The sequence below is a fragment of the Felis catus genome, chromosome D1 (assembly GCF_018350175.1).
Source record: "Felis catus isolate Fca126 chromosome D1, F.catus_Fca126_mat1.0, whole genome shotgun sequence".
NCBI classification, from domain to species: domain Eukaryota; kingdom Metazoa; phylum Chordata; class Mammalia; order Carnivora; family Felidae; genus Felis; species Felis catus.
The window spans coordinates 94,402,156-94,425,263 of record NC_058377.1 but is presented as its reverse complement, the minus strand read 5'-3'; the positions used below and the strand labels follow the sequence as shown (position 1 = coordinate 94,425,263).

At 38.0% G+C, this 23,108-nt stretch overlaps 1 long non-coding RNA gene across 2 annotated transcripts; it reads left to right on the top strand.

The window, feature by feature from the left end:
• The first annotated feature begins 3,064 nt into the window (after positions 1-3,064).
• Positions 3,065-22,874, top strand: LOC109492104. Of its 2 annotated transcripts, none has more exons than XR_006586541.1 (6): positions 3,065-3,362; positions 15,709-15,865; positions 17,794-17,914; positions 18,414-18,480; positions 20,729-20,793; positions 22,727-22,874. It is a non-coding gene; the product is annotated as an uncharacterized LOC109492104 (long non-coding RNA). The 2 variants fall into 2 exon arrangements; XR_002145850.2 differs by having other exon boundaries at positions 14,321-15,865.
• The last annotated feature ends 234 nt before the right edge of the window (positions 22,875-23,108 follow it).

Genomic DNA, 23,108 nt, shown 5'->3' with positions numbered 1-23,108 from the left:
ATTGCAATAATAAAATAAAATAAAATACCATCAAACAATAAATTAGTTAAGTATCTATAGATTTACAACATTCAATAAATATAAAAAACACAGCAGGAATGGTAAGACTATTCTATTGATTAGACTATACAGTTATTGATTAGACTATTGATTAGACTATACAATTACTATTTTTTGCACATTTCTCAGGTACACATCAACCTACAATTTCACATTGACTTGACTAACTGAAGATCTCATGGATTCCATCAAAAGTCATGGCACTAATCCTGTCATAAATGGCTGTATTCAAGTGGCCAGTAGGGGGCAGCTGATCAAAGACTTCTCCCACTACGGCTCTCAACCTGAAAAGTGTAGCTGTTTGCTAGTTGTCCTATCATAATCATTCGATTTTATCAGAAGATATTATGCATTCTTCTCTTGCAAGGGACATGTTATATTATCTGGAAAAGGAGAGAGGAAAAAGGCTGGTAATCTGATAGCCATGTGTTAAAGTTAGAACAGCATTCAGTGCACATGAGTGTTATCCATTATTGTACAAGATCATGGCAGGAACTGGAAGCAAAATTTTAATGCAACTATTATTAATAATGCATTACCAAAAAATGAAAAACCTAAGACAAATGTCGAACTGAACAGGACTTGAGACAATAGGCATATATTTCAGACAAACTTGGGTAAATATTCACCTATATATTATGTTTGTTGTGATTATCAATTTAAACTATGTAAGCAAATTGTAAAGGTTGAAAAAATACAACACAAAACACTAAACCTCACATTTATGTTAATGATGCCTACTTTTACTATTTCTACTGTGCTAACATGGTTCAGATTTCAAATTTCCAGATCAGTCTGAAGCAGGTATAAAGGCAGAAGCATATCAGTGAGTCTTACGGAATGGAATCAAATCTGACTCTGCCAACCCTTTGCTCTGTGACCACTGTCACAGAAACTGTTTCTCTGAAATGCAGCAATATGGGGATGATAGTGCTGCCATTAAAGAGGTTTCATAAGAATAGCATAAGTGAGGGGTGCCTGGGTGGCTCAGTTGGTTAAGCATCCGACTTTGGCTCATGATCTCACGGTCCGTGAGTTTGAGCCCCGCGTCAGGCTCTGTGCTGACAGCTCAGAGCCTGGAGCCTGTTTCAGATTCTGTGCCTCCCCCTCTCTCTGATACTCTCCCGTTCATGCTGTCTCTCCCTGTCTCAAAAATAAATAATAAATAAATATTTAGAATAGCATAAGTGAATGATAATGAAATTTTAATATTATCGTATTAGTTTAATAATTTATTTTTCCTCTGTATGCCCCTCTTCCTTCACTCTTATGTCAAGCGTGTGATGCTACCCATCCAACTGCATTAGAAAGACTAAAAATCCCCACGTGAGGCTCCGTGCTGACAGTGTAGAGCCTGCTTAGAATTCTCTCTCCTTCTCTCTGCCCGTGCCCCACTCAGTCACTCTGTCTCCCTATCAAAATAAGTAAACTTAAAAAACTTTAAAAAAAGAAGAAAGACTAAATTGGAGGTAGTGGCTACCTATATGAAATCTCTCTTCTCTAATTTTTCCTGGAATGGGAACCTACGTAAGTGCTGGCAAAAGTATCTATAATCAGTCTATATTGAACGTAACAGTTGGTAGATTTGTGGAAGAAATGACACTGTTTAAAGGTCTAATGGTACATTTTTGATTCTGGGACTCCCAGTGTAGTCTCAGCAATGTCTGGGACTCTTTTTTTTTTTTTTTTTTCAATTGTGGGCATGAAGAATTAGGAGGCCAGTTTAGGGAAGGAAAATTGTGTATGTCAAAATGTCATAGTTTTTTTTAAAGACACTAGGATTCAAAAAAGCTCAAAGTAACAGTTCCTTTGTGTTTCTCCAGAGATTGACTTTTGTTGAATCTAAATGACCTTGTAACACGTAAAACAAGTGAATTACCAGATATAGAAAGATTTCGCAAAAATCATTAAATAAAATAAAATAACTTGATGCAAAAGCAAGGGTTATAAATATGTCATTTATAGAAGAACCCTGAAATGTTATTACATATGTGAAAAATTTCTCAACCCTGCTGATCTAGGAATGGCAAACATGAGACAAACAAAAATGAAATACACAAATATGACATACCATTTCACGCTCATCAGAGAAGCAAAAATAAAGTTTAACAGTAGCAAGTGTTGGCAAAGATGTGGGGAAATGGAATCACAAAGTGATGTTAACACATTGGAAAGCTATTTGACAATGCTTAGTAAAATTGATAATGTGCAAACCCTATGAGTAAGATTTGTATTTCTGGGCTTATATCCCATAGAAATTCTCTGACATGTATAATAGAATATCTGTGCAAGAATATTTGCGGCAACATTGTTAATAATAGTAAAACACTAAAACTTACCAAAATCTGATACTGAAAGGATGAAAAAATGAAACAGGATACATTGCACAATTCAATACTTGACATTCATTAAAAGGAATGAATTAGGCTTTATAACGTATGTCATCTCAACAACAAGTTTTGAGAGAAATAGCAATTTGAAGAATGATGCATCAAATAAGTATATTTGCCAAGTTAAAACCATATATAACACTATAAACTAACTCACATAAGTGGGTGTTACCTATCTATATATCAGTATATATCTATCAGGAATCTTTATGCAGTCATAAATCTATCCATCTTTCTATCAGTCAGTCCACAGATATATCCATCTGTATTTTTTAACAAACTAGAATTATACCCATCAAATTTGTAAACATAGTTGCCCGGGGATGAGAAGGAAGTTGCCTGGAATGGGATGAAACAATAAAGGAAAACACACTTTAACTTTATCCATAATATATATATTTTTGCAGTTAGAAAAATAGACACAGCAAATTTCACAAAAATAACTAGTGTCTATTTTAGGTGCACATACAATTATAAGTTACGCCATTCTTCTTTTTATTTTAATCTTCTTTCTTATTTTCTAAAAACAATGCTTTAAATGAAAGAAATCAATATATACAATGCTGGAATTTTAGCCCTTGAAATCTGAATATATTTTTATTGACTAGAGACGGCAAACATGGTCATGTGTTTGCAACATCTGCAATGAGCTAATGGAGCAACTCATAAGGGAATGGAATTTGGCATTTGTCCAGAGGACCCAGATCTACACAAATCTTGTCCTGTTAATTCTGCCTGCAGTGAGAGAAGTGGCTCTAAGAAATAAAGTAATTATGGCAGATCAGAGGTAGAGGAGAACTCAAGAAACCATCCAGGATGATCCTGTCATTTGAGTGATGAAGAAACTGAGGTCCAGGCAACAGAAGGAACTTGGCAAAAATGACATTGGCAATCAGTTCTCTGGACTTCCAGGTAAGCACACCACACAGAATTACAGGTGTTGTCTTCTGGGGACCCAAATTACTTGTTCCTATTCCAATGACTTTTGCTTCTGGGCAAAAGCAATGAAGTCAGTATCAATACTAATTAACCATTTCTGTATTCTGCCCTGAGCCAAATAGCCAGGGTGCGGACATCAGCAAGGATCTACCTCAAGGTCTGAGCTTCTATCAGCTGCCAGTTCAGCTCATGGGAGCCCTCCCCCAGCTCTGCCCCCAGTCCCTACATCCCCATGCTAGCTGTGTCTCTTATGGCTTTGGCTTCACTCTCATTGATTTTGGGAAAGCTCGAAGGGCAAAGTTTCTTCTTGAGAGATGCAATGTTGCAGGGCTTGGGAGGCTTGGAATGGGCTTATTAATAAAGGCTGGTATTAATTAAGAGAAGGTCAAGGGGGTTTAAACACCTATTGCTCTGGAAGGACAACTTGGCATGAAGTGAGTGACTGTTATTGATTAAGCATTTTGATTGCCTGCTTGGATAGTCAATCAATAGTAAAGAGTCAGATTCTTCAAAATATTAAACAGATGAAGACAAGGATTTTAGCTTGGGGCTTGAATTCCTAATGTTTTGGTAAAAAGTTAGGAAGAAAGCTCTTGCATCCAGGTGAATTACAGGAGAGTAAGTGGAGGCGGAGTGATGGATTATTGAACTACTTGAAAAGCAATAGTTGCTGCCTGTGGCTTTTGTAATTCACTCTGTGAACATGTGTCCTGAGGCTTGTGGTAAGAGTACATCAGATGTAATGGGTACTTTTTCAGCCTCAGAATGTAAGGGAGATTTTTCTTCCAATTAAGGATAGGAAAGCAGCTCCTTAATGAGGAATCTATTTCAAACGTTAAAGGAAGGTAGCAACAATTTATCGTTCTCATTTTATAACTGAAAATAGCCCAACAATCCTAAAAATAGTGCTTCTAAGCTCTAAAAGAGAGGCTTTGTCAGGGCTGAAGGATCGCGCCATTTCTACCTCCGGAGGTGAGAGTTTGCATTTATATGGTGCTTAGTAGGGACTAGGCAATGTTGACTCATTTATTTCTCACAATAAACCTCTGAGGCAGGTACTAATACATCTTCATTTTATAGATGAGGAAAATATCATATAAAGATTATTTCGCCTAATGTCACTCAGCTGTCAATAGCAGAATTATGGTTTGAATTGAGGAAGTCTGTATTCCTAACCACTCAGCTAGTAATTTTTAAATTTTAACTCACATGGGAATCACCCTGAGGCCTTGTTAAAACGTAAAATACTGGACTTCATTTCCAGATTTAGTAGGTCTGGGGCGGGACCCAAGAATTGAATTTCCAACAAGATCCAAGTTAATGCCAATACTGATAGTTTAAGATTTAGGCTTTGAGGACCACTGCACTAGACTCTGTGTGCCATTTCTTTGCTCCCTAAGCTTCTACAAGTATTCACCCTGCAAATGGTACACATGACTCTCAGCAGTTCCTTTCAGGTGTGGGGTCAAAATTAAATCACCCAAACAGGGGCACCTGGGTGGCTCAGTGGGTTAAGCTTCTGACTTTGGCCCAGGGCATGATCTCACAGTTCGTGGGTTCGAGCTCTACATCGGGCTCTGTGCTGACAGCTCAGAGCCTGGAGCCTGCTTTGGATTCTGTGTCTCCCTCTCTTTCTGCCCCTCCCCTGCTCGTGCTCTGTCTCTTTCCCTCTCTTTCAAAAATAAATAAATGTCAAAAAAAAAATAAATCACCCAAACATAGCACCATGGATTTTGAAAACATTTTGATCAGTAAAATAGATCAAAAAGAACTACAAAAGCATCAATCAAAGGGTAAGTGTACCAGGTATACTATTATACTTGAGGTCTAGAAATGACATGTGTTGTGACTAAGGCTTATCATTTGTGAATTGAACATAGCCATGAACATAGCTGGGTGTCATTTTCTATTATTTGATGGTAATTGCCCTATACTCAATTATTTGCAGATGGCCCACAATGTATATTTTTATACCCTTGGGCTGCTTCCTTTTTTTTTTTTTTAATTTTTTTTAATGTTTATTTTTGACATAGAGAGAAAGAGGCAGAGAATGAACAGGGGAGGGGCAGAGAGAGAGGGAGACACAGAATCTGAAGCAGGCTCCAGGCTCTGAGCTGTCAGCCCAGAGCCTGACGCGGGGCTTGAACTCACAGACCCTGAGATCATGACCTGAGCCGAAGTCAGACGCTCAACCGACTGAGCCACCCAGGCACCTCGTTTGGGCTGCTTCCTTTGACTGAAATGCTCCTTCACTCCTTAATGACAGACATCCTATTTACACTTCAAGACCCCACTAACCCTCTGTTGTAAAGTGTAAAGTTTCTCATGAATGAGAAACTTTCAGGTTGAGAATGACCTGAAGTGATAACTGTTCTCTAGATCAGTTTGTGGCCAAAAAAAGAAAAAAAAAAATAGATGAACAAGTGAGTAACTTGAGATCATCCCTTATTTTTCTTATTCATCCCTCTTGGCTGCCATATCAAGATGTCCTTATCTTAATCATTGCATTTTTCCTGTTTACTCGCTTCTCTTTGACCTTGGGTATTGAGTGCCTCCAGTTCAGACACCAGAAGAATGTAAAGAATATGTGGCTGAGGACTTTGTTTAACTTTGTCCATTGTGAGGTTCCAGGAAACAGCCGCATCAGCTCATCAAACAACTCTAAATTTCCATGAACTTCTCTAGAAAGTTCAACTAATGATGGGAGGTCTCAATTACCTTTGAAGTTCAAAAACCTTCAAATGTCTAGCAAAATCAAAGCTATTGAAATGCATAGAACCTCCTAATAGAGCCTGCTTTATCCTTGAATCTTCCATGGCCCCATTTTTATGGCCTTACAGAAACACTACCTAGCTTTGGAAGTTGATATCAAAAGAACATGAAGATGACTCCTAAATCTTCTGCAAAAGAATGAAGGTTGACAATGTTGCTGTTTGACTCTGATTCAGACAATGGTCAGAGAGAAGTGACTGGCTTGCGATTGTAGGGAAGAAAGGCATTTCCCCTTTTCTCTTTTAGGTTCTTTGGTTTAATAAGCAAATTGACATAAGACAGATTAACAGGGATAAAAAATAACAAATTTAATTTTGCTCATGTGGGATCCCCAGAAATATGAGGCTTTCCACTAATCAGGCAATTGAGACTTATATGCCATCCTGAGCTAAGGAGAAGGGATGGGGGTCTGGGACTTCAAAGGGAGAGAGACAATTTATAGGAGGATGAGAGGAGCAAACGTCTGCCAAACAAATGTTTACCATGTCATACAAATAAGTTATTCCAGGTAAAAGCTCTCTTCCTGGTACAAGCCTCTTGTCTAAATTATTTTAGATAGTTAAGGGAGAAGTAATAAGCTCTTCTTAAGTCTGTTGAGTATTGGTTGTCTTCTTCTCAAAATAATACACATGCCAACGTAGCAATTTTGAGGTGGCCTGCCCTGCACCTCATTCGAATCTACCACTCTCCTTCTTCCTAATGTGCATATGCTGCTTTGGATTTGATAGACGTTAAGGTCAGAATCAGAAGGAAATTAGCCACTTCCACATACCCTGGATGGAAGCCAGGCTTCCTTGTGTTCTGCAAGTAATTAGGAAGTTGGTAATAGACTATCCTGGAATTCAGAGGCAGGAGACTTCATAGAAGGAGGTCTTGTCCTGTTAAGTATCAACCATGGCAAACCTCAAATGTTGGTTTTACAGATAAGGACATCTGAGGCTGAGATGTGGTTGAGAAAGCAGAGAAGTGCCAGAGCTAGTATTCCAAGTTAAGTACTTCAGATTCCAGACTCTATACATGCAGTTTCCATTTGAAAAAACAGAACAGAACAAAACAATAACATTAAAACAATAACAACAACACCCATACAGCACTAACAGTGCAGATTGTCCTGAAACACTGCATTAATCTCAGAGCATTACCTAGACTTTTAAAGATGACGCTTTTACTGAGATGATTTTTTTTTGCAAAATTGTGTGATCTCCAGGGACTTCTTTCTTAAACGCTTGCTAATCCATTAAGAAATGCGCATCTCTGAAATCTTTTCGGCCTTACAGACATTTATTGTGTGACTTCTAGAAGTCCTACACTGTGGAGAATTTAGAAGGAGGTAAAGTAGTGAAAATAACAGGAGCTATGGGGCCATACAAACCTGTTTCAGTCTTCAACCTGCCTCTTCAAATAGCTTTGTGCAAAATAACTTTCTCTGATCATTAGTTTCCCCTATTGATATTGTGATGTTGAAATAAGATAATATATATGAAGTATTTCACAGATCCTAAAAAAAATGTGCATTCTAGTTTATAAGGGCAACTGCTATTATTATTCCTAATGGAAAAAGAGAAGCCTCTTTCACATTAGGCATTTTGTTTGAAGATGTAACTAGAGTATTGATAGAGGAGGAGGTGAGCAACTTCTTTAGGCCAGTTCCCTAGAGGGTGCAATTACTGAGAACAGTTAAGCAGAGTTTTTACCCCAATGGCCAGAGAGCTCTGACTCACAGCTGTTCACTATCTCAGACACGGATTCCGCTGACAGGCTTTAGAGAGAGGAGGATTACCTGACAGAGTCTCCACCAGGGACTAGGTTATCAAAAGCTGCAGCTTTTGCAATAATGCTGTTAAAACCTTGAGCCACAGCTCTCTCTGGCCTGTGCTGGGCTCAGACCGTTGGCTTTATTTGCTTCTCACAAATCATGAGACCCTGCATGTTTGGGCCACCATTAGCATCCTTAGTGAGCCGAGAAATTTTAACATTCCAGTCATGGGAAAAATAATCACTAGAACTTGGTTCCTAAATACAAGTCCCAGGAGCTGAGTACCTACAGTGTGCTACCCATGACATATCACACTTGACTTTTGGAATTTTCTATCCCCTTAAGGCTCTAGTACAAAGATGATTTATTGTTCATGGCTTTATTGTTTTCTTATTGTTTATTATTGTTCATGGCTCCCCATTATGGCTCCCCATGTCATGGCTCCTTTCACTTGGTGAAAACATAGCCTACCACTAAAGAAGTGAAGAGGCCCAGATACTCCTTTTTTTCCATCACCTCAAGGTACAGTACAGGCAAATGAGCTAGGCTTGGCCAATTGGATATTTCTGTCACTTTAAAGTGGAGCCAGTGGTACAATAAAACATGTTCAGTGCTAGCAGCAAAGATGCATCCAGCATCTGTGGTGCCTGTGGCATCTGGACTGGTGGTATCTCTCACTATTAACCATGTTGTTCCTATTCTGATGTGACTATAACTGTAGTACTAATCCCTTTAGCTTCCTTGACATTCCGCCTATTTTGACTCTCTAACAACTGAAGTGCTTTCCTTCATTCCTGACCGTTCTTCATTTTATGAACTATCCATTATGCTTTCAATACATTATCTTTCTACCCACACAAAGCAGATTTGTTCTCATTATTTACAATCAAGATTGATACAAATATAGTAATATTGAAATAAGTAATCCCAAATTTAAAAAAAAGAGAAAAGAATGTTATGAAGGGAAATTAAAGAATGCTACCAAGGATATAAGCCTGACAAATGAAATACATAGGTGCTTTGTCTTCTTTTAACTATAGATTCTGCATTTTCAACAAAAATATCTCACAGGTTCATGGAATTGATAGAGCAAAAGAAAAAGGTGATCTTGTCCAAACAGCCCATTTTAAGGAAGGGTGTTCTGCCCTGGAGAGGGTGACTATAGCAAATCTATGGCAAAGCCAACTCTAGAAAATACAAAACTCCTTTTCCCTAACTATGCGCTCCTTCTGATGCAAACCTAGATTCTTAAATTTGAGAGTGAAGAGATACATTTTAATAGAATGAAAGGTTGATGTGGAATGGAGCATTTTTTTCTGACCTTATAAAACCCAGCCCCATTCCAGGGTAATGGGATGAACATTGAGATTATAAATAGAAACAGTCTGGAAAGTTTGGACTTTAGAGTGTAGGCAGTGGTGATTCATGAGGGAACAGGTGAATGAATGATCTCTTAAAAGTGTTATTCCACTTCACATTTATAATGTACCTTACAGCCTATTAACAATAGTACTAGGAAGAACAAAACGTTGTTTAACTGCCTCCATTTCCCCTTTCTGACTCTCCAGTAGAGTTTGTGAGCCCCTCTTCTGTTCCAGGGCCATGCCATGCACCTAAGAGAACGTACTGCAGTGTGTTGTACTCTTCCAGTTACTGCAGGGTCAGCTATGAGCTCCTTGAATCCACAGTTCTGCTCCCCTTGTTTCAGACCCCACTGATGATCTCCAAACTAATATTCTACCGTCACGTGATAGGCATGTGTTAGCTATGTACTCAGCAAATGAATACAGGATGAGTGAATGTTAGGGGACAGATGGTCAGTTAAGTTGACACATAAAACTAATCATAGCCATGATCAGCAAACATGCACGTTTCTGATCATAGTGATAACATCTGGCTATCTCTCAATCCTGATTTTTTCTTCTTTTATGTGCTCCCCTCCAAAGTTCATGTCTGTTCCCATTGTCCTAAGTATCTAAGATCATGTGCCTTCGTATGCCCGTCTTCTGTCCCTTCCCAGCCCGGTCAACCTTCATTAGCTTTCCTTGGCATAATTAATTCTTCATTTTCTTTTTCAATCTATTGTTAAGGCATCTGCTCTATATCTTTCTTCCTGTAGGGATTTCCATTGTCTTTTTCAATAGACTTTCTAGGTGTTTTATCAGAAACACCTGCCTCATGCTAATCAAATCTGTTGACTTCCAAAGCTATTGTTTTTATAGGGCTTTTGACAGCCTATATTAAAAATCAAACGCTGAATCTATTTCCCTTTGCATTACTGATGTAATGATCTAATTCTCCTTGACTTTTATCACAGTGTCTAGTATATAAATAAATATCTAACAAATGTGAGCTATAATAAACTCTTACTATCATTATTATTACTAGTATTTCTAGCATTACTGATGAAGGAGGATGTGGCAAGTATTTAAGAATAGAGGAAAAACACAAACTCAGATTCATTGGTTCTAAAGTCTGGCAGTCATTCAAAGAGAAAGAGCTTGTTTTGAAAGGATTAATTTGTCCCAGGGATGCTACATGGGCAAGAGGAAATAAAGAATGTAAGAAGCATCTTCATATGGTACCTGACATTATAGCAGGATTCTTGCACAGAGAAACAGGACACTGAGGCTTTTCTGTCCAGGAAGCAACTTTATTCATTATGCCAGGAAGGGCTCAGTGGGTTCATACCTGAAAAACTGAGTCCCAAGTGCAGCTGGGTGTGGCCTCTTGCACAGTTTTTTCTCCTTTGTCTCCCATATATAGTAACATACAGTCTGAATGGGTGGTCTATGTTACAGAGTCGCGAGGAATGTTGTGCATATGCACATAGCCAGGTTGCCTTCTCTTGTCTTGAGGTTTTCACCACATTCCTTAAGGAGGGGATCTACCACAATATAACAGATGCTCTGTAAATGTGGAATGAATAAATGACTATGTGCTAATGAAAGAGAAATACTAAAATAATGTCCAATGGGGATATATGTGAGATATGAGAATAGTCTGAATATTTTAGACTAGTATGACAGAAAAGTCAAGTTTCACTTACAGATTATCATAGACATACACACACACACACACACACACACACACACACACACACAAATGGCTTTAGCACAATAGCTCTTACTCTCAAAAATATGTGAACAAAAAATGAAGAATGGGAAATTGGAACTACTGAAAGATAGGAGAAAAAAATAACAGACAGGAAAGAAGGAAAGGAGGATGGTAGAAGGAAAGAACTAGAGGAAATGATGTGATTAAACGGTTGCCTAGCAAACTCACAAAAACAAAATCTCAGTTCTGGATATTGGAACTTTCTAAATCACACTGATTATCTATTTATAGGAGTGTCTCCTCCTCTCTCCTAGACCACAAGCTCCTTAAAGGTAAGCAGGAGCTTTTTAGGCTGATCTTTGTAACTTCCTTAATGTATTGCATATACCATGCCTTTAATAAATTGAGAGAGAGAATGAATATAAGAATAATTGATTAATAAATGAAGGCATGAAAAGAAGCAACCAACTAGAAAATATAAAGGATCAATTTTTTAAAAAGAAATTATTACCAAGCAGGTATAGCTACATGAGTAGGGCCAGAGGCCTTTTAGGTATGATCTGACTGCCTACTGCCAAGTTCTCCAGCTCAAGAAATAACTACTCCACTGCCTATCAAAAAGCTTAAAGTTTTCTAATAGAATTCATTGCTTTGGCCTCAAGGGCTTTTCTGTCTTTAAGGGTTGTCTGCTAAATTACAGATATCTCTGGGATATATAAAATGTGAAGCTATTATCAGCTTGAACCTCAGGGGGGATTAGTTGATGGCTGGTTGTTGGGAAGGTATGTACCTAGGAAGAAAAAGAAGAGAAGAGGAAGGGACCTAGATTACCTGAAAGTTTCATATGTCAGTTGTTTTACGTATATTATCTCCTTTCATCCTTAAAAAACAAAACAATATCCAAACAAAATAGTGCATAGTACCTATTATTATTATATCCATTTTTACAGAGAGGAGTCAAGTTTATAGAAGGCGAATTGCCAGTCTGATTAACTCTGCCAGAAGGGAGCAGAGTTGGAATTTGAATGGAGATTTGTCAGGCTTCTTCCTTTCACTAGGCAGAGCTCTCTCCCAAAGGTCAGGAGGAAACTCCAGGTCCTGAAACATAATAATTTTATTTAGTACTGGAAATATTTTGACATTTCCCAGATTCCTTTTTAGAATGACAACTAACCCACCTGTATTAGTTTCCTAGGGCTGCTGTGTAACAAAATACCACAAACTGAGTGGCTTCAAAGAACATACATTTATTGGTTTATGATTCTGAAAGCTGAAGTCTAAAATCAAGGTGTTGATAGGGCCACGTTCCCTCTGGAGCCCCTAGGGAAGGATTCTTCTTTGTACCTCCCAGCTTTTAATACCCTCAGGGATTTCTTGATTCGTGGCAGTGATAGGGTTTTGGAGCCTTGGGAGTCCAGAGCCAATGGCCAAGAAAGAATTCTTGAGATGTCTTTGGTGCAAAAAAGTGATTTTATTAAAACATGGGGATAGGACTTGTGGGCAGAAAGAGCTGCACTGGGGTTGTCAGGAGTGACTGATTATAGACTATATACTATATTAAGGGAGGTTTCCAAAAGGATTTTCATATGCTAAAGAGAACTCATAAGATGCTGGAGGCCTAGTTATTGTCAAGCTAAGGTTGTTTTTCCCTTTAGCAAAGCATTACCACTAAGACAATAGGGAGTTCCTTGAGGAATGTTTTACTCTACCTGTATCAAGTGTTTGTCAATGGGCTACAGGTTATAAGGAAATTTAATTTCATCTGCCATTTCCTTCTTGACTTTGTTCCCCACATCACTAGGGAGGGGAGGGTGATGTTGGGACCCCAGGAAACTGAGTCTACAGGTTTCTGTGAAGAAGAGGCTATTGATAAAATTGCATTTTTCTTTTAATTTACTGAGATATTGGTAAAGTGATGGAGACTCAGGTGCTGCATGCCTGTGATCTCCATCAGCCAAGCTTTGGTTTTTCCCTTTCTTTTGTTCTTCAGCAGCCAGGAGTACTTACATAACATCACACATAAGGGGCAGGGGAGGTGGGAGGTTTCAGGCTATCAGCTTCCTTATGCTTTCTCATCAGCAGCATTACCCCAATATCTGCCCCCATCTTATTACGGTCATAATCTCTGTCTTTCTTTGTCTTCACGTGGTGTTCTCTTTCCTGTGTTCTCTTTCGCTTCTTACAAGGAAAACAGACATATTAGATGAGAATTCATCCTATCAAATATGACTTCATTTTAACCGGAATATGTCTGCAAATAACCTATTTCCAAATAAGGTCACATTCATAGCTATGGAAGCTAGGACTTCAATGTATCTTTTGGGGGGTACATAATTCAACCTATCACATTTATTTCACTTGATTTGTCCTGCAATTAAGATATATATATATATATATATATATATATATATATATATATTCACCAAGTGAGTCTGTTTCAGTGGAAGGTAGAGAAGGAAGAAACAAAGTAGACAAAAAGTTTATGCCTCATTTCTTTAAAGAAGGTGATTTTATTGTCATGCTGTGAGCAAGGGTCTCCTGCATTTGCATTCACTCTAGGAAAAGAACTCCAGAGGGATTAGTGCTTCCCAAAAGCTTGGCTGTGTTTACTGTATGAATATAATCTTGACCAAAGCCTTTCTGGCCATATTTCTAAGCAAAACAACTGAATATGTTGCCATTTTGGAAATGAAAATGCTATAAATGAGATTACTTTTGCATTGAATCTGGGTTGCAGTTGGAGGTGATTTATCCTTTCAAATGACCGATGGATTTGCAAGGCCCTCTAGAGTGATTGACTTTCTATTGCACATTGGCTGTTTTCTTATTTATGGTAAGCAAAAGACTTTAATGATCAGAGCTGGAGCAAGAACAATTTCAATTTTACATTCAAAAGATAGTCTTCAGGAAGCATAAAACTCCTTGAATTTGTTTGTTTAGCTTCTTTTTTGTTTGTTTGTTTAGCTTCTTTTTTGTTTGTTTGTTTTCACATTTGTGGTGCATAGATTTTAGAGTCTCTGACTATTCCAATCCTGGCTTTATTATTCTGGGGCAAATTACTTATACTCAGTAGCTTTGGGGTGCACTGTACAATAAACAATGTAGAAGTTGTTTGCTATGTGGTGCTTTAGATAATAATTAGTCACAGCAAATAATGGAGTAGATTCTTACCTCTAGGAACTTACCTGTAGGCTCAGCACATTATTCCTGTCCTATACATATTTCCCTACACAGCTCTGATTTCTAAGGCTGATATTTGAGAAGATGGTGGAAGGTCTGTCCCCTGATCAAATTCACTCTTAGTATTGCTATACAGACTTTCTTCCTTTACTCTCTCTTTTGACAGAGCCTTTCTGTGAGAGAATGGCACCTACTTCCAGAGAAATGTCAGCAAAATAGGCAATTAATATGAGTTGTCAGCACATCTCAGAGGCAGAAGATTAGGGTGAGTTCTTCAAGCATTATTAGAATTCCATCTTTAACACTTCTCATGATGGAGGGCAAATTTGTTCCTCAAAATGGAGAGTAATAGGATGAATTTAGAAAACATTCTTGCACCAGCCCACACCCATATACACACAGAGTTATCATTTCCTAGTATTTGCATGTATTTAATACGTAGTTTATTATTACCTTTTAATTACAATGTCTCATACAAGACATAAATGGCAGCAATCAGACTTTAGGTCTTCACAAAGCTCAAAATGCAATACATGGAATATAACAGATGTGTAAATGGTTTTGAAGAGGAGAAAGCACCAAAATGGCCTTAATTTTTACTCAGCTTGACTAAACATCAGATAGCTTCTTCAGGTATCCATGCCCCGACCTCCCTCTCACTTGTAATGCCCGAAGTTCCAAAGTCTCCCACAAAAGACCACCAGAGTTGTAAGTCAAAGCCAAGTGGCAAGGGTCGTTTATTGCAGGTTCGAACCCGGACCTCTGAGCACCCGTCGCCGGTGATGCTAAGAGGCCCTGAGTGAGGTTTTTACAGCCTTTTTATAGACAGATACAAACAAGTTGTGGGGAAGTTAGGAATTTTTCGCGGTTACAGAGCGGTTATTGGTTGATGTCTTAATTTAAACACTTAGCAGAATTTAATTGGTTCCCGCCTTTAGGTCAAACTTCAACTGGGGTATGGGTATCATAATGATCAGTCAAGAACATGCGGTTATGCCAGGCAGTTGTACAGAAGCAGAACAAGCTGGTCAAGTAAGATAAGTTTGTTTTTCTCAGACCACGATGACTAGGCAAACAGTTTGCCCAGGTCTTTCGTTTGTTTTTTTTGTTTTTTTTCCAAGTACCTGAGGAACCAAGGGGAAGGGAAAATATGTTAAGCAAGCAGGTTTATAGAAGCGAGAAATGCCGGTTTATGTACAATCACTTATTCTATTATATACCAGACTACATTTAGGAAGTTTCACAACTTACTCTATTACATAGCGGGTTACATTCAGGAAAGGTTTTACAATGCTCGTAGCAAACAGCAAGCAAAACAGACTTTTCAGCAATTGTATTTTTCTTTATCAATGATCCATAATAAACAAAAAAGAGGACTTTAAACTAAGTCATGGCTGTCATTTGGATTTAAAGTTGTTCTTTTCACACTGTGGCCTTTATAGTATCCAGAGGGCCTACTCACAAAGATCTTTCCCACATTTTCTTATTTACTTTAGTAAATCTATAATTGTAAATTCTTTTTCTACTCCTATGAGAAGTAACTTGTTTTTAAAGTCTCTCACCAGTTTTAGAACCCATGACCACCCAAGGACTTGGGAGCCATCTCTTTGAAATAAACTCATCAAAGAAGAGAATATCTCTGTCAATCTCTGTAGGAGGATGGAAGCCTAACTTCTCTGCTCCATTTTGTAAAATCCCTCTTGTCATAAAGGTAAACACTTACTTTTATTTTGGGTAAGGCCAATTAACAAACCCAGATGGTCTGTGATCTGTCCCATGTACTCATTCTAAAAAGCTCTCCATCACTTGTTGCAGTGAAGTTGAGTTCCAGCTACATTTTGGTTTCTTTCTCCTATTGCAGTGCCTTCAGCTACATCTGCCAGCATGTTTAACTTTGTCCAGGAGAATTTTTACTTTAATAGGGACATGCCCTGGAAAGTACAATGTCAGAAAAATGTGCATCTTATTGGGAGAAGTCATGAAAAGTTTCAAAACACTAGAGAAACTCAAGCCAAATCTTTGGCTTTTAATGAGTGATGTTTTCAGAAGGAAGATAAGGGGAAAATAAGAGCAAGCCAAACAAGCAAACCTACAAAAATATCATCAATTGCTCAAACATAAATTCAACAAATGATTTCTACCAAACGAAAAAAAAAAGTATGAGAACTGTTTTGAGTTTCTAACCTTTCACAATGGATGGTACATGATAGAGGCTGTGGCCACTACAATCCCATTGCTACAAGGTTTGCTGCTCTCCTCATGACTGTTTTCTACCCCTCCAACTAACCATCATTTTTTATTCCGCTGCTTTTTAGTCTTTCTCTTAACCCTTCCCCATCTCCATATCTCTCTGCATCTGTTTTCTTTTTCTTTCTTCAGCTCCTCTTCCACCCTTTCTGCCAAAAAGGATGGAAAATACTGAGCAGAGAAGAAGTGGGAAACTGAAGGATGCTGAGTAAAAATATTAAGAGATAATGTTCAGTAAACAGAGAAAAGATGGCACTTCCAAATGAGAATAATTCAGAAAGGCTTATAAAGAAGGACTATTTCAATGATGTTGATATAGAACTAGTACCCCAAGACTACAGTGCCACCCAGTTCTAAGAGTTTAAGAGGAAGGAGAAGTTTCTGGAATCTATGGATGAAAGAGCTGTGTGTGGAGAGCCATCTGACAGGAGCTATGACTTTTGGTCTGTGGACAGTGCCAGCAGTAGCTATCATAGTGGAATAAATATTCCAACCTCTTTCACGTTCTTTTACTTTCTTGCTAGTGGTTTCCATTGGTCTGGTCTGATCCTTCTGAAAGCCAGGGGGCGAGAGAGCCCATTGATGCCATCCCTACAGGTCAGTCTTAAGACAGAGAGTGAGAATGGGAAAGAAAAAAACTTGATCTAGAAGGAAGATGTTTGGCATTGATTAAAAGTAGGAAACCAGAGGCAGTTGAGAAGGAAGACCAAGGGATTGAAAACCCATAGAAGACAGGGAACACCAAGGAGCCAAGAAAAGGTGAGGAGGTATAAAAGACAGAGAGAAGGAAAACTGAAGCATGGAACTGAGAGAAACGGGTAGAGGTTCTGAATGGAATCTAACTCCACAGCCCTCTTAGAATCTGTCAAATCATTAAATAAAAATTCTCATAAACATTATTAATAGGAATAAAGAAGAAATAAGTCTTTAGAAAGTGGGTATCTTTTGGTGAATTTGGCATATTGTCATTGACAAATTGATCTTTTGGCAAATGGAACAAGCTTTCAGTAAATTGATTTTCCTCACATTGGATTGCTTCCAAATTGTATAATTAGAGAAATTTTGGGAATAACAAGTTTGGTTTGGCTGAATATTTAGTATCTGACAGGAAATGTTGGTGTGTTATAAAGAGAGTTTGGAGCCCATGTCAGTCAGGAGGCTATCAGCTTCTGAGTACCTAATCCATGCACAGCCTTATTACCTTGATTACAGTATTACCAACTTACAGTTGATTAGATCAACAGTAAGTACAGAACTGAAACAAAATAATTTTATTAATAATAATAGCTAATATTTATGGAGTGTGTTCTATGTTCCAGGCACTATGCTACATGTTTTACATAGATTTCTTCTTCATTTAATTCACATAATAACCTGACTTATTATTTTCAGTTGGCTTACCCCATCCAGACTCATCCTCCTGCTTTGTCACCCAAATGACTGACTTCCACAGATTTCATTCTTTGTCCTAAATTCTGGTTGGGTTTGACCAGTGAAAGAAGAATTCAGAGAGGTAGGCTCTGGAGACCCTGGCCTTACCCACCTTCTTGTAGTGACTGGGTTCTGTCAGTTCTTATGATGTGGCCATCCATCCAAACCTCCAAACTCTCAACCTTGCTAGCTCTGGTTACAACATCCCCTTAAGGTCAGAATAGGAAATGGAGTGGTAAAATAAAGCCTTGTCATCTTTCTAGCCCCTGGGTGCTTCACCATTCTCTGCTGATTTCCTTAACCTCACCCATCCCTTGTGTAAGTAGTCACTTTATAAACCTTCACTTTGAGTGTACAGTTTACTTCCTCCCAATATCTCAAAAGGTACACAGCCCAAGTAGGAGTATATTATACAAACTTTATTTTACATATGAGGGAATCAATCATTAGAAGTTTAATATTTTTTTTCTAAGACTTTGCTGCTAGTACATGATAGAGCTCAAATTTAATAATGGGTAAATGTATTAGCCGTCAGAATCTTCTATAGTAATCATTATCCTACATTTTTTCTCGACAATCAGGTTTTGAAGTATGGGATTCATCACCATTCCACCTGACTCTCAACTATCCACCAGGCACATGAAGCTAGTAAGTAGCTAGTGTCATTTGTTGAAATGATAATACTTTAGATATAATTTAGACATAATAGTATATCTGTTTCTTTTCCCCTTTTAAAAGATGAAGTTACTAAAATTTTTAAATCACATATGTGTCTTGAATTATATTTTTATTGGACAGCATTGAAAAGGCAACCTACAGCCTTTGTGGTGGGTTGGCATGGTGACTGACTATCCTCTCAAGTATGAATAGTCCAAATTAGACAAAAATTTCGTCAACTAGATCCTGCCGCAGAGAGTTTTGTGTGCATGACATGCAGAACATAACAGAATTATGTACTAGAAATGAAAGTCAAACGACACACAAAGAGAAGACAAGAAGCAAATGTGAGAGTAATTGTGACTTACTAGATGCATGAACAAGCACTATCCATGCAGTAGAGGGAGCAAAGAGGACTTAGTTGGTAGGGTATGATTAGCAGGAACAGATAAGGCGATGAGTTATTCATCATGAATGATGAGAACAGTATTGGACTGAAATGATTGCCCAAGTAAGAGAAAAGAAAATGTTTTGCTAATAAAATTAACTGCAAAAATACATACATACATACATACATACATACATACATAAATAAACTGCATTTTTTTCCTGAACCATATCCTGATTCTCTATAAAGCCCGATCTTTCAGGAAACCAACACTGTTTTCTACCATTTTTTCTTCCTATATATTCTCAGTTGTAAGCCCCAGTGATTAAGGGGCCCTCATTATCTGTTCTTCTATTCTAAGAGAGCCTAAATGACTTAGAATCATATGATGCAGGGAATTGAATGCAATAACCTATTTTGGGGGTACGAGTTTGCAGATCCATCCTCATTCTGACACCAATTGCCAGTTGAGGGCTCTCCAAGACCACTGTCCAGTTTGGTAATTTTCTAGAAAGACTCACAGAACTCACTGAAAGCAGACAGTACTTAACTTCTCCCAGCAAAGATGTGCAACAAAATGTATGGGGTATTGCCAGCCATGGAAGTCCAACCAGGCTGTGGTGTTTAAAGTTTGAGCTGACAAGCACAGTCCAACCCACCCTCACTCCTGACATAAATTACATTGTTAGCATAGACGGTCTGGTGTGGCCCAAGTCCTCCGGGTAACAAAGACACTCCTTGGCAGGATATATCAAGGGCTCAGAGATGATCTCTTGGAAGTCAGGACAAAGGGCCAAACATTTCTGTGGAAGAAGTTAATCCTTTACTACACAGAGCACCTTGAATACAATGACATATCTCTGCACTCACCGGGAGAAGTGGTGGGGGAATCATTGAATAATGGCTTTTTCTTAATGCCAATATTGATATGGAAAGATAAGAATAAAATAATGCTTTCAATCTGCTGTGTTTTCTTCTATGTATTTTCATTTCCCTTTTATATTATCCCTATTTTAATTGCCCCTCCTCATCTCTATTTCTGTTTTGTTGATACTGTATCCCTTCAGTAACCTTGAACTCTTTGTGGTGACCCAGTGATTTATGCAGAGCAAAGACCAAGCTTTGTCTTCCTTGTGGACTCGTAGAAAATGCTTTTATCTTGTGCTTTTGACCAATATTATAAGAAGAGGGAATATAGCCTTTCAACTGCAGCTCAAAGACATAAATTTTTCCATTTATATTGGTTGATTCCTTTTCTAATAATGGCAATTTCTCTTCCCTGGAGATTCAGGATATCTAAAGAGATGGACAAATCCTTTCCTCCATTTTCATAATATTTTACCAAGGAAATCATCCAGTGACATAAAACAGTCAATCAGTAGAAGATGATCTTTTAATCAGAGTGCTTTTGACTTTTAGACTCCAGATATTTTGTTTTGAGTTGGAAGTATCCCCTCTACCCTAAAATTTCAGAGACAATAGAGAACGGGACCACCAAAATAGTCTCCTATACCCTACATAGCAAATAAAAGGAAGGAAAAACAATCAGTCATGAAAAACTATCACTCAGCCTACAAGATATTCTGATATAAAAGGCAATGCAGAATATTACTGGGGATGTTAGATAATGGAAAAGGGAAATGAGTGGAACAAAGGAGTCTGGAAAAATGGGAGCCCTGAAAATAAGCAGGCTGAGATAAGAATTGTACTGCTATGTCTTATGCTATGGTAGGACCACCTTTTTGAGATTTTCTCATCTTTTTATCCTTCCTTCCTCTTAAAGTTATAAACCTCATGCAATGTAACTATTAATAGTGCTTATTAACCCATTTCTTCCTTGTTACTCTCCAGCCACTGGATTCAATTGTATTTCTTGGACTCTCTTCTTTGTGTAGGGCAAATGACAGTCCTATCCAGTGAGTATTGAGCAAAAGTAATATGTATCACTTTCAGTGGGAGAATTTAATTGCTTGTGCAAAGACCCCCAGAGCTTTCTTTTTCCCTTTTGTGACAAGTTTTGATTTCCAAACAGTGGTTCCTCCATCAGCATGGAATGAAATGACAATGAGCAGAGTCCCCAGCCAACCAGAAATTGACAGGTAGTGTAAATATATCATTGCTGTTTCCAGCCAATGATATTTGGTGTTTCTACAGCAGCATAATCTAGCCTACTTTCATTGATACTCACAGCTATGAGAAATGATAAGCAAAGTGAACCTAGCAATTATTATAAATAAAAGTCACTCATTTTTTCTAAGTTGTAACCCATTTTTATTTTTGTTTTTTACGTATTTACTTACTTTGAGAAAGAGAGGGGGAGAGAGAAAGAATGACTGAGGGAGGGGCAAAGAGCCCATTGTGGGGCTCCATCTGACAAAATGTGAGATCATGACCTGAGTGGAATTCAAGAGTTGGATGCTTAACTGACTGAGCCACCCATTTAACCCCATGTAATATGAAGCTGGATCCTGTCTGCTTACAGACTTGGAACTCTGGCAATGGTTGTTCAAATTGTGCGGACTGCAGTTGGTAATGAAGAAACCTGCATCCCATCTTATTTAAGTGGACTCCAAAAGTTACCGTGGCTCTAAAATGATACTATTTTGTATATTGCTGGGGACTACTAAAAGGGGTGGAGATATGATCTGTATATTTAATGGAAGCATTTCAAGCATCCAGGAGAGAGGGTTATTTAGGGTGAATGGAAGCACTATTGGATGTTTATGTTTATTGCAGAATGAGTGTGGATGTGTTCTTAGCATTGCACACCTTCTATCAGCTTCTGAATGCTGTCTTAGGACTTTGTTTTACATTTTTTTCCCACCAGTGCCCTTGCAGTATGATTTCTCAACATATTTTAAACTGGTCTGATATTTAACTTGTTTATACCTTTCACCTCTAATAAGTAATGACTTAAGGTGGCTAGGAGCCATTCTTGTACATAGTCAGTGGTTGGTCTTTGATGGGAGGATCCTTCCATTTTTAGATAAATAGCCCTTAAAGCTGAAGTATAAACCTGCTGGGTTAGGCTAAGAGAAGAGAGGTAATGTAACCAGTCAGGGTACACATCTCTTAACTCCAGAAGTGTTTAGAGCACCAGCACAGCTTTGTGCAGGAAGGAGTGTGTGTGTGTGTGTGTGTGTGTGTGTGTGTGTGTGTGCCTTTAATATGAATTGATCAATAAGGTAGAATTTATGAAGCTTCTGTGCTGTTTGACCTCAGATAATGGGAGTTCCCTTTTAACCTGTGTAGTCATCTGGTGAAATATTTAAATAGCTATATATATATATATATATATATATATATATATATATATATATGTATATAATTTTTTGCTGTCAAACTTAGAAGGCATCTGTTACCACAGTTTTATATTTGTAGATGCCAAGGGGAAAATCTGCATATGCATTACTGCTGAAACAGGTCTCTTTTAAGGCTCCCAGGGTTTCAATATTGTGACCCAAATCAGGCATTTGATGAGTAATAATGACAAACTGTAGATTTAGCAGGTAAGCTTTGGAACATACTACATGATTAATGACAGAATTCCCGGGATTGGTGAAAAATGTCTTTATTAAGGGACTGTCAAACAGCCCAGGGACCATATGTATATTATCACGTCTGTTTACAACACTATCTAAAAACCCATCTTGTTGAGTTAAAGCAATTGTTAGAAGTAAATGAGCAAGAAAACAATAGATTAATTATTATGGTGAGTTTTCCCATGTCAGACAGAGGTTCTAATCTCAGTGGTATCATTTTCTAACACTAAGGCATGAAGCTAGTTCATTCATTTACCAAATATTTACTAAGTGCCTATTATGTATGACTTTCTTTTTTTTTTCTTAGGCACTGGGAGTACTCTGTGGAACCAAACAGACAAATAAGCAAGAAGCATGGTTCCTGCTCTCACTAAACTTATAGACTAATACAGGGGAGACAACACCTGTCAAAGAATGGACCGTCACAACTGTAATAAACATTACCAAGAATATTATATTATGGGAGGAACTGACCTATCTAGATTCTTCTCCATAAAATAGGGATGATACTGATACCTATCTCCCAACATTACTATGAAGAGTAAGAGATACTATATATTTTTTTTATTTTTAAAAATGTTTTATTTATTTTTGAGAGAGAGAGAGACAGAGCACAAGTGGGGAGGAACAGAGAGAGATGGAGACACAGAATCCAAAGCAGGCTCCAGGTTCTGAGCTGTCAGCACAGA